The sequence below is a fragment of the Bison bison genome, unplaced genomic scaffold (assembly GCF_000754665.1).
Source record: "Bison bison bison isolate TAMUID 2011002044 unplaced genomic scaffold, Bison_UMD1.0 scf7180017864479, whole genome shotgun sequence".
Taxonomy (NCBI): domain Eukaryota; kingdom Metazoa; phylum Chordata; class Mammalia; order Artiodactyla; family Bovidae; genus Bison; species Bison bison.
In genome coordinates, this window is record NW_011495039.1 from 1555938 (window position 1) to 1571939 (window position 16002).

Here is a 16002-nt window from a genome sequence, read left to right on the forward strand (position 1 = left end):
TTGATATTTCTCCCAGCAATCTTGATTCCAGCTTGTGCTTCTTCCAGCCCAGCGTTTCTCATGATGTACTCTGCATATAAGTTAAATAAACAGGGTGACAATATACAGCCTTGATGTACTCCTTTTTCCTATTTGGAACCAGTGCTGCTCCATGTCCAGTTCTAACTGTTGCTTCCTGACCTGCATACAAATTTCTCAAGAGGCAGGTCAGGTGGTCTGGTATTCCCATCTCTTTCAGAATTTTCCACAGTTTATTGTGATCCACACAGTCAAAGGCTTTGGCATAGTCAATAAAGCAGAAATAGATGATTTTCCTGAACTCTCTTGCTTTTACGATGATCCAGCAGATGTTGGCAATTTGATCTCTGGTTCCTCTGCCTTTTCTAAAACCAGCTTGAACATCAGGAAGTTCACGGTTCACGTATTGCTGAAGACTGGCTTGGAGAATTTTGAGCATTACTTTACTAGCGTATGAGATGAGTGCAATTGTGTGGTAATTTGAGCACTCTTTGGCATTGCCTTTCTTTGGGATTAGAATGAAAACTGACCTTTTCCAGTCCTGTGGCCACTGCTGAGTTTTCCAATTTTGCTGGCATATTGAGTGCAGCACTTTCCCAGCATCATCTTTTAGGATTTGAAATACATTAGAACTTCGTATATCTATAAAGTCTTCTATTTTCCATCTACATGTTTCTCTGTACTACTTTCTGGGCCACTTCTGCTCTACCTTCCTGATAATTTATTCTCTCTTCAGCTGTGTCTAATCTGCTGTTCAGTTTATTCACTGACACCTCTTTACTCAAGGTAATATTCAATTTTCACCATTTCCATTCAGATTTTTTTTTCAAATTTGTATTATATGCTTAATCATATCATGTACTTCTATTTGTAATTCTTTAAGCATTTCATATATAATTGTTTTATATTCTATAGCTTACGTTTCAAATCTGCATTTCATAAGGGTTGCGAAGTCGCTCAGTCATGTCTGACTCTTCGTGACCCCATGGACTGTAAGCCTGCCACACTCCTCTGCCCATGCAATTTTCCAGGCAAGAATACTGGAGTGGGTTGCCATTTCCTTATCCATTCATGAGGGTAAGGGTTTCCTATTGTTTGCTTTTCCTTAGTCTCACGAATGTTGAATTTTTCCTTGGTTGTTTGGTGACTATTTTCATCAGTGGGAGTCTTGAGTGTTCACCTTAGAGAAGCTTTCTAATGGAGTGTATTTACCTTTTCTTCTGCAGGGAACCATAAGTATATGGCCCCTCTCAGGTTCACAAATTAATCTTGAAATTTCAGGTTTAGCCTTGCTCCACTTCATCTACAATAATCAGGTAACAGTCTTCAAGAGAAACTGACATCAACAGAAACTTCTGTTCTTATTGCTTTATTTTCAGTGCATAACTTTCTCTGTGTCTTATTTTATGTGAGGAGTGAGAAGAGGGTCTTAAAATGATTTTTCCATCTATAAGCAACCCAGCAATACAATGTAAACTAAATTATATGTAGACCCTAGTTATTTTAGTAAGGAACAATTTGTTATAATATCTAGCTACCATATTGCTAGTAGTGGTGTGGTGGTTTAGTCACTGTCATGTCTGACTCTTGTGACCCCATGGACTATAGCCTGCCAGTCTTCTCTGTCCATGGAATTCTCCATTCATCCAGGCAAGAATACTGGAGTGGGTTGCCATTTCCTTCTCCAGGGGATCTTCCAGACCTAGGAATCAAACCTGGGTTTGTTGCATCACAGGCAGGTTCTTTATCCACTGAGCTACGAGGGAGACCCCTAAATTAACATTTTGGTTAAAAAATAATTGAATATTGCCATCTCAAAATAAGGAATTTTGTTATACATTATTTATTTACCCTAATATATAAAATGCTGTAAATTATACTTCAAAAGGTCAGTTTTCATTACAATCCCAAAGAAGAGCAATGTCAAAGAATGTTCAAACTACCATACAGTGGGTCTCATTTCATAAGCTAGTAATGTTATGCTCAAAATCCTTCAAGCTAGGCTTCAGCAGTATGCTGAGAATTTCCAGATGTATAAGCTGGGTTTAAAAAAGCAGAGGAACCAGAGATCAAATTGCCAAAATTTAATAGACAATAGAGAAATCAAGAGAATTCCAGAAAAATATCTAATTCTAATTCATTCACAACGGCAAAGTCTTTGACTATCTGGATAAAAACAAACTGTGGAAAGTAAAGAGATGTGAATACCAGACCACCTTAACTGTCTCCTGAGAAATCTGTATATGGATCAAGAAGCAACAGTTAGAACCAGACATGGAATAACTGACTGGTTCAAAATTGTGAGAGGAATATGACAAAGCTGTATATTGTCACCCTGCTTATTTAACGTCTATGCAGAATATATCATGTGAAATGCCAGGCTGGATGAATCACAAGCTAGAATCAAGATTGCCAGGAGAAATATCAACAACCTCATATATGCAGATGATATCTCTCTAATAGAAGAAAGTGAAGAAGAAGTAAAGAGACTCTTGATGAGGGTGAAAGAGGAGAGTGAAAAAGTTGGCTTGACACTCAACATTCAAAAAACTAAGATCATGGCATCTGGTCCCACCACTTCATGGATAATAGAAGGGGAAAAGTTAGAAACAAAGATGGACTTTATTTTCTTGGTATCCAAAATTACTGTGGGTGGAGACTGCAGCCATGAAAATAAAAGACTCTTGCTTCTTGAAAGAAAAGCTATGACAAACCTAGGCAGCATATTAAAAAGCAGAGCTATCACTTTGCCAGCGAAGTACAGTCAAAGCTATGGTTTCTCTAGTAGTCATGTACAGATATGAGAGTTGGACCATAAAGAAGGCTAAGTGCCAAAGAATTGATGTTTTCAAATTGTGGTGCTGGAGAAGACTCTTGAGAGTCCCTTGGACTACAAGGAAATCAAACCAGTCAATCCAAAAGGAAAGCAACTCTGAATATTCACTGGAAGGACTGATGCTGAAACTGAAGCTCCAGTACTTTGGCCACCTCATATGAAGAGTCAGCTCATAGGAAAAGACCCTGATGCTGGGAAAGATTGAAGGCAAAAGGAGAAGGAGGCAGCAGAGGATGAGATGGTTAAATAACATCACTGACTCAATGGACATGAATTTGAACAAATTCCAGGATATAGTGAAGGACGGGGGAGCCTGTCATGCTGCAGTCCATGGGTGGCAAAGAATAGGACATGACTTACTGACTGAACAATGACAACAACAAATATTACCCTATTAAAGTTTATGTGTTCCCTGATATTTTATTAACTTTTTAACACTCTTTTGTCTCCTACGGAATTATCAAATGAAAGAGTTATTTTTGGACAGTTTAACAGTTGTGAAAGTTTGAAAATCCATGCTTAGTAAAGGCAAGTAATCTTCAAACACCAAAATCTACATAGGCTCTTAAAATTTCACTCCTAATTACTCATTTTTCACTTGCAGCTCAAGCTATGCTCATAAGCTTTACTTTTCAGAAAAATTAAATGCCACTAATTGTGGAAATACATGCCATGAGGTCTTCCTATGGAAGCTCCAAAGAACATAAAAGATCAGTATGTCTCATTGTTCCATCCTTAAATTTGAGATGCAGTTAAGAATTAATTTCGCTTAAAGAATACAATAAAGGTATTTTTGTTTGGATATTTGGTTATTTTCAGTACTGCCAAGAGAGTAAAGAATTAGTTCTTTGGGCTATGTAAGGATTAGGTGACTGTGAAAGGAAGATGTCCACACTATCCATAGAATTAATTAATTTTACAGGATAAAAAGAAAAGCAGCATCAGAGTCTTGGTTTTGTCATGTTAATAGTCTGGAAATAAGAGTTAACGATACTGATTTTTTTTTAGTAAATTTTTTGCACAGTGCAATTTCTAGACATGACTGAAGTATCTGAAATCTTATGTTCTTATCAAAGAAGATCTTAAATCATACACATTAGAACAGATTTATTCAAAGGAAGGGTATTTTTACCCCTTACTAGAGCAATATTCCCAACTCAGTAACTGATATTCAACAGATGACTAATGAGGTATTATAGCAGAAATTAGCCTCTATGCTATCTTCTGGATTCAACTGTCCCAGTGAGACTGTCTCAATCTGTCTTATCCATTCAACTGGCTCCCTGGAGAAAGCTGGAGACAGGTGCTAGGGATCTTGTCATTAATTCAGGTCAGCAATGTCAGTTAATTAAGTGGAACTTCTTTAACATAGCATCTAAAGAAAAAGATGGCTAAGGGTCCAGGACGCTAAAAACACAAGCTTCTTTCCATCTCTCCAGTCAAATTTCTTTTTACTAATTATATTCCTTACATTTTTAGTCATAACTTTTAAAAAATATAAATGTGGCCAATATAATGGGGAAAAAGAATTAAGATACCTCTTAATCTACTTATGTGTAGAATATCATGAAAACAGTGCTTTCCAAAATAAACTCCACACATTATCCCTTCCATAGGATGTGGACAGGTGAATTTTGGAAGGAAAAAAAGTTGTAAGGCAACATAATAACAGCCATAGTGGTTTATTAAAGATTTCTTTGTTGTTAAACTATACCATGTATAAAATATACCATATAATCTGTATAATTTCAAATCATTCAAATGGTTATATTATACAGTACATCACATATATATATATATATAACATAAACATATATATATAGATATAGATAGAGAGAGAGAGCTATGCATATAACCATAGGTTATTTGTTTAAATACAATCTTTCTATATTTTTTGAGAATTTTCAACAATACAATTTTATGGATCTTAAAACCATGTATTGTTCTATTTTTGTCCAATACATATATTTTAATCCTTTATCAAAAAAAAAAAAAAAAACATGTCCCCTGATTCTTCTTCTTTGAATGCCACATTAAAAGCTGGAGGAATTTCAATGTCTACTTTTTCCTTGGTGCTAAGGCACACTTTCCAATATATCTGCTAGTCAAGGCTGAACTGTCCACTTTCTAATCTGTTTTTCAGGTTTTTATCTCTTTGACATCAAAGCAAAAATAATAAAAGAAAAAGTTTCCCCTAGCATTTATTGAATACTATGAGATTCCTTTGAAGAATAATCCAAGGGCCTATGCACAAAATAGAAAGAGCCTTTCTCAAGACACTACTTCCATCTGTTGAAATATGGTGGTGTGTTAGAATATGAAACTTCACTGCTGTCTTCTAGAAAACTATTCTATGATGAATGATACAATGTGAATGAAGCTTCTAGGGTAGTGCGGTGCACAGCCTGCACAGCTCCGCATAATGGCTCTGCGGCAAAATGTGGAAAGTCCCATTGACATGTACACACTATCACCTCTAAAATGGATAGCTGGTGGAAAGCTGCTGTATAGCACAGGGAGCTTCAACTCAGTGCTCTGTGGTCACCTAGAGGGATGGAATGTGGATAAGTGGGGAGGGAGGCTCAACTGGGAGGGGATATATGTATAGCTGATTTGGGCTCCCCTGGCGGCTCGGGTGGCAAAGGATCTGTCTGCCATGCCGGAGAGCCAGGTTCAGTCCCTGGGTCAGGAGGATCCCCTGGAGAAGGGAATGGCTACCCTCTCCAGTATTCCTGCCTGGAAAATTTCATAGAGAGAGGAACCTGGCAGGCTATAGTCCTTGGGGTCACAAAAAGTCAGACGCAACTGAGCACACATAAGCTGATTCACTTTGTTGTACAACAGAAACTAACACGACATTGTAAAGCAATTATCTTCCAATTAAAATAAATAAATAAAAGCATTTTAAAGGGTGCACAATATTCCCCCAGAGACCATGCTTAAACTTGTAGTCTCCTCAGATATAGAAGTCTAAGGCTCAAAGAAAAAACTACAGATTTTTCAAATTTGTCATTTTTAGCTTTTATAATTATCATTAACAACCAGTCTTTTCCTTCTTTGAGCCTGATATTACTGTTGCATTAAAAACACAAGTCTTTTTACCTGTTATTTGATGCTCTGTGATTTTCTTCACAAATTCCCATTCTGTAAAGTCGAGTAAAATGAGGCTAAAATGTTATTTATTGCATTTCTTGTTGATCTGCTTTCGAGGTTCATGCTAATTTACATTCTCATTGTCAATTTACCTATGCAAAACTATACTTTATGAAAGTTTTTTTGAAAGGTACTCAGTTTGCTTGTCAAGATTTTTTATTGTATCATGTGATAAAAATAATTTTGGAATGACTGTATTGCAGCACTCAGTGTGATCAGCTGGAATTTATCTAATCAATTAACATAAATTAAAGACATGTTCACTATCAATACCTTTAGGCCTTGTGCTGCTTAGGCTTTTTTTGAGGGGTGGAGGCATGCTCAGTCGCTCAATCATGTCTGACTCTATATGAGACCCTATGGACTGTAACCACCAGGCTCCTCTGTCTATGGGATTCTCCAGGCAAGAATACTGGAGCGTGCTGTCATGGCCTCCTCCAGGGGATCTTCCCGACCCAGGGATCAAACCTGAGTCTCTAATGTCTCCTGCATTGGCAGGCAGATTCTTTACCACTAGCCCCACCTGAAAAGCCCTTTTGAGGACTAGGAAAAAGAAATTCCCGTAGTACTTTGGTAAGTTTTGAGTTGTGTAGACCTAAAATGTTACCATTTGCTGCTCTTCTGATTTGCCTCATATCTGTGTGTCCACTTTCAGTCTATTATATGCAATATTCTTATCTAATGTTTTGTTTCCATTTCTTTCTTTTCTCACAGAATTCTGAACTTTTAAAACTAGGTACTCTTATTTTTCTCAGTATCTCCTTCTGCTAAGTCTGCTAAGTCACTTCAGTCGTGTCCAACTCTGTGTGACCCCATAGACGGCAGCCACCAGGCCCCCCCATCCCTGGGATTCTCCAGGCAAGAACACTGGAGTGGGTTGCCATTTCCTTCTCCAATGCATGAAAGTGAAAAGTGAAAGGGAAGTCGCTCAGTCGTGTCCGACCCTTAGCGACCCCATGGACTGCAGCCTACCAGGCTCCTTTGTCCATGGGATTTTCCAGGCAAGAGTACTGGAGTGGGGTACCATTGCCTTCTCCACAGTACCTCCTTAGGGAGGGCATAAATGAATGCTGAATAGATCACTGACAACAGTTCAAGGTGCAACCATAGCTTTAAAGGCAGAGCTCTAGATATTATTTAAGAATCCAGAGAAAATGTTCCTAATGTCAACTGATCTACCCCATTCTGTACCTTTAAGTGCTTTTAAGTTGTTTTAGTTTTATCTATAACGTATTTATACTTTATATGCATGAGGCCTCTGAGTTGAAATTAGTAAAGAAAAGTAATTAAAAAAATGCTATTTTTGACAAAGAGGAACACTACAAAGTAATACATTTTGTTTTATCTGGCTCACAAAAACCACTTGAATTTTTTGAGAAATTCAGGTGGAGTAATATCTGCTGAGTAATTTGAAATAAATCTGGAGATATGCTTTATGATTATGTTAAGCAAAATGATTTTAAGTAATTTAAAATTATTCAGTAGTTGAAAACTCAGTAGCATTTACCCAGATGTCATGCTGTCATCTGATCTCTTCTCAAAATTTTGAAAATCAGGTTTTCAAGTTGCAACACAAATGATTGTTTATTTAAAACAGATGATTAAAAATAACTAAGTCCTTCACTTTCTCCTTCCTTATCATTTGTACAGAATCTCTTTGATGATTTACATTTCAGACAGATATTGATTTCTATCCTCTGCCTTTACCCTATAAAGACTACTCTATTTTCAGTCAAATATCATAGGCATTAGGTCAGCAGAAGGATGAGACAAGTAAACCAAAGTGACTTGTGTTTAAGAAACCAAAATGAGAGCATCTTCAAAGCACCCTCAGTTTCCTTAACATATCTTTTGTGATACAGATAATGAAACTGCAAAATCCAAACTCATGTAAGGCTTACTTGTTTTTACATTTCTACGAAGTCTACATAATTTAATATGTTTTGCTTTCTTTAGTTCCACTAAAATTTTCGCTTGTTCTTAAGTGTCATTGTTGAAGGGACTATTCAGAGGGCCAATAAAATAGTCATTATGTCCTAGCATTCCAGGAAAAAAACATACAGATTGTGAGGAGTAAAAGAAATGAATTCCCAGGGTTTTTTTTTAATAAGTTTTAATGTGATCATGCTATATTATGCATGCTAAGATTTGATATGTTGATTAAGTGGGAGCCAAGCCATGGGCTCAGCACCCAGGTATCTTGGTCAAGCAATCTAGTTAGTGCCAGCTCTTTTGCTACTGAAAAGTAGACAGTCTCTTTGAAGGAAAGTCTGCTGATACAATTATATGTGCTTTTGTGGAATGCCTGTATGAGGGTCATAAGGCCCTGCCTTAGGAAGGAGGAAAACATTAGATGAGTAACATTAAGTAGGTTGACTATGAGAAATCTACAAGAAATAAGACAGACCTCAGCCTTTTACAGCAAATGCATAGACCTATGAGATTTTTATTTTGTTTTAGTAAGTACTATTTGAATCAAGATGTCAGTGGTAGGCAGAAGAAGGGACCCTAAGAAATATCTACATTCTGAACCCTAGCACCTGTGGCTGATTGTGCTACCTTACAGGACAAAGGGGAATTAAGATTAGAGGTGAAATTAAGGTTGTTAATCAATTGAGAGAGAGAGTGCATGTGCTGGGTTACTCAGGTATGTTCTCTGTAGTCACAGGGTCTGTCTAAAGGCACCAGAAAGGCAGAAGAGAGAGAACCACAGAAACGGCTGCCGAAAAGACTCATCCTAAAAGTCTCACTAGCTTTGAAGACAGAGAAATGGGGTCATGAGCCAGGGAATGCAGACATCCTTTGCAAAGAGGAAAAAGCAAGAAAACAGATTCTACCCGAGAACCTCCAGAAAGGAAGGCAGCTCTGAAAACATGTAGATATAAGCATGCTGAAATTTACCTTAGACTTCTGATCTTCAGAATGATGAGATGATAATTTCATGTTGTTCTAAAGTGCTGTTTGTGGCAATTTGTTACAGCAGCAGTAGGAAGCTGATATAATGTCCAATAGCAAAGTATCAGAACAAATGCAGAGTAGGCCAGTCAAGGATAAATGCAATTAAGTTATTCTTAATGAAGTGTTCTATTAGTCAGTGAATCACCTTTGTCTTTTTCTCGGGTTTGATTAGATGACTAAGGAGGGTAGGGAGCAAGGGAAAAGGTGCTCTAAGGACTTGCTTATGTGATGCCAATATCTTGATCATACAGATAACTAAGAATCTAACTCTAACTCAATTGTCCTTTGTCTCTTGGATACAATATCTCTACAGTCAATACTTTCCCTCAGATGTACCAGCATATTTTAAATTTTATTAGCTGATGGATAACAGGTGAGCTAAAAGAGGCTTAAAATGTTACTGATCTGTGTGGATGAGTTTGATGCTACTTTTGAAGTGAAGTAATTGTTTTAGAGAAGGATGATTGGTGAACATTATCTGCAAGAGTGCTTTGAAAGTGACATGAAAGCTTTCATTGTTAGGCATGACCATGTATTGTATCTTCTGAACTGAATAACTAGGACATATGTATAGTGTGAAATTAGAAAGCTCAAAGAAGTGAAGGGTATTTCTGACTCTCCATGAAGTTTCCTAAACTAACAAAGTGAAAAAGAACAGGAAAAAATCCTTTACTTTCAATGGCTTGAGGACTTAACTGCTGACTCAGTTGGAGCAGGGGGCAAAAAAAAAAAAAAAACAGCTTAAGAGCAAAAGCAAGAGAGCAGACACACGCAGGCTCCCGAAGGCTTTTGTACTTCCGGTTGCTTTTTCCACAATGAAGTCCCCCCACTCCCACCCCGCCATGGTTTTTACTCCCATTATTTCCAGGTCTTTCTTCAGGAGTGAGGCTTTTCCTTTTTACCTCTCTAAAAGTTCAGCACACTGGCGTTTCCATATTCCCATTCCCAGCTTTAGTTGTTCTTTTCAGCACTTAGTACTATGTTACATGGGCTTCCTCCCTGGCTCAGTGTTAAAGAATCTGCCTGAAATGCAGGGGAACGGGGTTCAGTCCCTGGGTTGGGAAGATCTCCTGGAGGAGGGTTTGGCAACCCACTCCAGCGCTCTTGCTTGGAGAATCACATGGAGATAGGAGTTTGGTGGGCTACAGTCCATGGGATTGCAAAGCGTAGGGCACAACTGAAGCTACTGAGCATGCACAAACTGTGTAACATACCATTTGTCTCTTGTTTATTGTATGTGTGTGTGTGTGTGTGTGTGTGTGTGTGTATGCTCACATAACATGTTCATTATTTGCTCTGCTCACTAGGGGCAGTAATATGGAATTCAAAGTGGCATGACACAGCAGACTTTATCCAGCTCCATGCTTATTTAGACTTTAGGGGGAAAAAAAACCCAAAAACATACATGCTAGGCAAATCACTATGTTCAGCAAAACACAGAAAAGTCCTTTTGACTCTCAGGTTGTTTGCAAATGCTCTGTCATTTTATTTTCTGTGTGTGTTTGTCACTCAGTCCAAATTTTTGCCACCCCATAGACTGTACCCTGCCAGGCTCCTCTGTCCTTGGAATTTTCCAGGCAAGAATACTGGAGTGGATTGCCACTCCCTTCTCCAGGAGATCTTCCTGACCCAGGGATCGAACCCTGGTCTCCTGCATTATAGGCAGACTCTTTACCTTCTGAGTTTCCAGGGAAGCCCACTATCATTCTCTACTAAAGGGCCATGAAAGATGATACTGAATGGGTATGAGCAACCTCAGCTCAGGAAGCCACTGGCTCAAAGCCCTTTTGTTCCTTGCTAACTATGTCCTCTCAGGAACAGGTTAGTTCCCATTCTTTGGGGAAACTGTATGCATCAATTAGAAATGATTACATAAACCTGATCTTTACAGTAGGGTCCAAATTGGATGTCAGTATATCTTTCCCAAAGTGGTGCTAGTGGTAAAAAACCTGACTGCCAATGCAGGAGATGTAAGAAACACAGGTTTGATCCCTGGGTTGGGAAGATCCCCTAGAGGAAGGTATAGCAACCCTCTCCAGCATTCTTGCATGGAGAATGCCATGGCAGGCTACAGTCCATAGGGTTACGTAGAATCAGATACGACCGAAGCAACATAGCATGCACGCACGCGTGCATATGGCATTTAACTTGAACCCTGTACACTGGTAAAGATTCCTTGAATTAATGTTTCAAGGAAGGTTACATCAAAGATCATGTTCTCAGGATGCAAGAAAGACCACAGAACCAGCTTCCTACAGGTACTGTCTCATTGGCTGAGGGCTAAAAACCTCAAACTCCGTGAGCACTGACAGTGGAAGTCCATCGTTATCAGAAATATAGCAAGGATGTGTGAGATGGGGAACCTATTAAAGCATATTTAAATAAAAGAATACACAGAAAGACCTATAAGCGAGTCATTGGACCTTTCATTGAAATCTATCCCAATTTACCTAATAAAGGAGAATCATTTTTTATTTGTATTAGTTCCACATTATAAGTTTTAAGGAAAAGTTTTTTACCCATTTTTTCTTGTTTTTTTTTTTTTTTTCCCCCTAGAGAAAGTATTTATAATAAAACTTTTGCCCATAGAAGTTAAATTATCTTCAGGATTACAAGACTTTCCAAAATTTCATGTATTTATTTCACATATTTTACTGTGTTTGCAGCTATTAGTTGTAATGGATTTTCCCTGCTTTTAGAAATTCTATTCTCAAGCGTCATATTGGGAAAAAATTCTAAACCTTCTTTACTCTCTTTCTGGGCACACAGGAAGACTTCATTTCCCATTCTCTGTAGCAGTAATTGTGTTGGTGTGTAACTGAGTTTGGGGTATGTAAGGGGAAATGATGCGTTACATCCAGTTGAACGCAGTTAGTAGCTGTGCGCTCCTTCCACACACTCTTTTCTGTGCATGTGATTGAAAGCGAAGGATCTGGTGATGACAGGGTTGCAAATGGGGCACCCTGTGTTCCTGGACTCTGATTGGAGGAGGGCTGTGCAGGCATCTCACTGGTTGTTTAGTCACTGTGGTGGCGCTTGCATGTTTTGGCAGCTTGTGTCAGTTAGTCTGGTGAATGGAAAAGCAGGTTCAGAGAGAAGGTTTAGAGGTTTCAGAGAGAAGAGATTAGTCATTGGATATTCAAAAAGACATTTAAAGGATGGCAGCATTATTAATCAGTATAACTATGGCATCACTAAGGGCACTGATAGAAGTTTTTAAATTCAGCTTTATTAACGAAATAAGCACTTATTGCATGCCTACAGATATACCCATAGAGTATCTATATTGTCATTTTTGCATTTTTATACAATTTACATTAGGCTACTAACAAAAATCTATGTAAGTAAATTATATGAATTAATTCATATAATATTTAAAACCACAGCAGTTTGTAGAGAATAGAAAATCAAATCATTAATAACTTAGCCAAAATCACAGATAATTGGAGGGCTAGACCTACGATCAGAGAAGGCAATGGCACCCCACTCCAGTACTCTTGCCTGGGAAATCTCATGGACGGAGGAGCCTGGTAGGCTGCAGTCCATGGGGGTCTTTAAGAGTCGGACATGACTGAGCGACTTCACTTTCACTTTTCACTTTCATGCATTGAAGGAAATGGCAACCCACTCCAGTGTTCTTGCCTGGAGAGTCCCAGGGATGGGGGAGCTTGGTGGGCTGCCGTCTATGGGGTCGCACAGAGTCGGACACGAGTGAAGCGAGTGAAGCGACTTAGCAGCAGCAGCAGCAGACCTATGATAATAACTTGAATTTCTATAGTTACAAAATCCTCATTTTCCTTAATGAGCTATTCTGTTTCTAGCCACAAGATGCATACACACACAATACACACACAATTCAATATACAATTGAAGTAATTCATTAATTACTACTCTTGATTATGAATTCTCTGTGTCAAGGATCACTATTTCTCATCAAGTATATTAAGTTTATATATTGAAACAGCTTTGGGGTGTATTATACCCTGAGAATATATGAATGTTTGCAAATGTTCATGCTGACTATTGCTATTATTATATCACTATGTACTCGTATGGTTGTGGGAAAAAAAGCTGATCTTAGTATTTCATGTAGCAGGGAACATGTTTTTGGACCCAGTTGGGAGTTTGGCATAGATTGCATCGTTGCATTTTCACCAGTGTTTTGAATTCTTTGATTATGGAGTGAAATGGTGAGCTTGAATAGATACCTAAGATAGCGTCATCGTAAATTATGTTTTTTGCAGGGTAGGGTCTACAAACTATGGTCTGTGAGTTGGCCTCCTGTTTTGGAATTAGAATTTTATTGGAACAGACACGTATTCATGTATGTATTGTCTAAACTGCTATTGTGTGACAGCATGGAAGTGAACACTACTGACAAAGCACTGCTGAGAGTCCCTGTGTCTCACAAGCCTCAGACATTTACTCTTTGGCCCTTCAGGAAAATTTGTCAACCTTGCTGTGGATAAAGGAGGATCTCCATCAAGATTTTAGCTGAGTGATGGCAAAATACGAACTATGTTTCGAAGAGTAGACTTGGGGAATCATGAGAGTGGTGGAGGGAGACAGGGAACAGAATTTAATATTTTAGTGCAAGAGTCTCCACTCCAGTACTCTTGCCTGGAAAATCCCATGGATGGAGGAGCCTGGTGGGCTGCAGTCCATGGGGTCGCTATGAGTCGGAGATGACTGAGCGACTTCACTTTCACTTTTCACTTTCATGCATTGGAGAGGAAATGGCAACCCACTCCAGTGTTCTTGCCTGGAGAATCCCATGGACGGAGAAGCCTGGTGGGCTGCCGTCTATGGGGTCGCACAGAGTCGGACACGACTGAAGCGACTTAGCAGCAGCAGCAGCAGCAGCAAGAGTCTAGGGGAAAGGTGATGGAAGGTCCAACCCTGGTATGGAAAAGAAAATATAAAAAGGAAAAAACTTGATAGAATCGGGGCTGGGATGTAGCTGGTCCAATGCTGGACATGGTTTCTCCTGAGTGGTAGTGCACCTGTTGGGGGAGGTGCTCATAGGAGATGCCTTGCTGATCACCAGCTTTTCCTTTACCATCACCTTTCAGCTTCCTTTTCTTGGTTGCTTTCTGTTCTGGGCATGCATGGTCACATGTTCCTTGCCATGCTTCAGGCCTAGCACAGTCGGTAAAGTATTTACCTGCAATGCAGGAGATTCGGGTCCAATCCCTGGGTCAGCAAGATCCCCTGGAGAAGGAAATGGCAACCCATTCCAGTATTCTTGCCTGGATGAATGGAGAATCCAAAGGACAGAAGAGCATGGCAGGCTAGAGTCCATGGGGTCACAAGCATTGGACACGACTTAGTGAGTAAACCACCACTGCCTCTGGGACACTTTTCAGTTAGCTCTTCCTCCATAAGACAGCCTTATTCTTCCAAATGTTACTTTTGGAACAAGATTTTCCAGCATGTGTGTGTGTTTCTCTGTGTCTCTTTTTCTCTCTGTCTCTTTCAGTGTGTCTATATTCTATTTCTCTTCTTTGCATTCTCTTGCACTGTTTGTCTCTTCTACTCTTTCTCTGGTAGGCCCAGAATTGGAAATAACACTGACATAGGCTAAATTCACTTTGTTTTATATAAGTGTTGTTTTCTAGAAAAATATCCCTTTAGAATAGGCCATTAATACTGCCTCGATCTCAGCCACTTCATCTATGTTTTTCTATCTATTGGTATATTCTCATCAGCCTACAAACAATGCTGTCAACTAATGCAATTTATCCAATCTTAAAACGACATGCAGGCAAAAATCTGGTTCCATCTCTCTCTCTCTGCTGTTCCATTTCTCTGTTCTGTTTTACAACACAATTATTCCAACTAGTTGATAAGGCACCCTGATTCTGTTATATTTCCTCTTGAACCCAATTCAGGAAGATTTAGCTTAGGCAGAAAGAGCCCCTGCCAGGGTAGGGTGACCTGCACATCACCCAGCCATGCTGTTGTCCCAGCCTCATGTGATTCAACCCATCAGAAGCAGAGAGGGTACTCTTTCTCTTTGTTTCTTAAAGCACATTCTTCTTTCTGAAAACTCTGTGGTTCTGCTGTAACCCATTCAGTTATCATTTTGAATCTTTACTAATTCTGTGCAGTTCCCTGATTCTCAACATTGGAATATCACCCAGGTTGTTATTTTTCTTTCTCAGTCCAACTCTAGGTGATCACACCCAGATTTTTTACTTTACATGCTATGTCTCTGCTAAGGGCTTTCACATTTATGTCTAACCAGAGAGCTGTGCTGAAGTCCATACTCATAAATCAAAGTACTTATTTGCATCACTTCCTGCATGCAGTTTTGTGCTGTGTCAGTCACCTAAGCTAGTCTTATGTGTCTCGGAATTCCCTTACCTGTATGATTCTGGGTTAGGATTGGCCCCAAGAGAAACTGTGTGATTTGAAAAGTGGAACTGCATCAGTAGCCTTTGCATATGAAAAATCAGTGTATGTTGCTAATCCCGCTGTACTTTGTGTGTATAGCCTGGTTTGCCTGAAGCAGATGCCAGAGTTACAGGGTTCCCCTGCCTTCACCAGTCACCACCACCTTTAGAATCTCTAAGTCCTATGCCCAGACAGCTGGGCACTGCTCTGGGAAAGAATGCCACCTCTTTTTGCAGGTGACCCAGACTGAAAGTACTGAGAGACAAACTCGGGTTTCAGTATGTTCTCATGGGTTCCTGTGTGTCTGAGGAATTTTAGTTTTTTCCTAGCTCCCTCTGCCTCATATCTAGATTTTCTTCCTGACTGCCAGCACTGAAGACCAATGGAGGCTTTAGACGCACCGCCAGATGCAAATTCAATGTCCTTGAATAGATTCCTTATCAGCATCACAGTTTTGTAAGGTCAGGAATTTCAAGTTAAGTCCCTATAATAAGCCCCTTGATTGTACATCCTGTATAGCAATCTTCCTTCCTTGCTTGAATCCTAAAGAATATACTCTGCTTTATTTTTTCTTGTAAAAGTGGGTACCACTTGACATGATAAATGCTTAATTATTTATTTTCTGACTATATCCAATATAT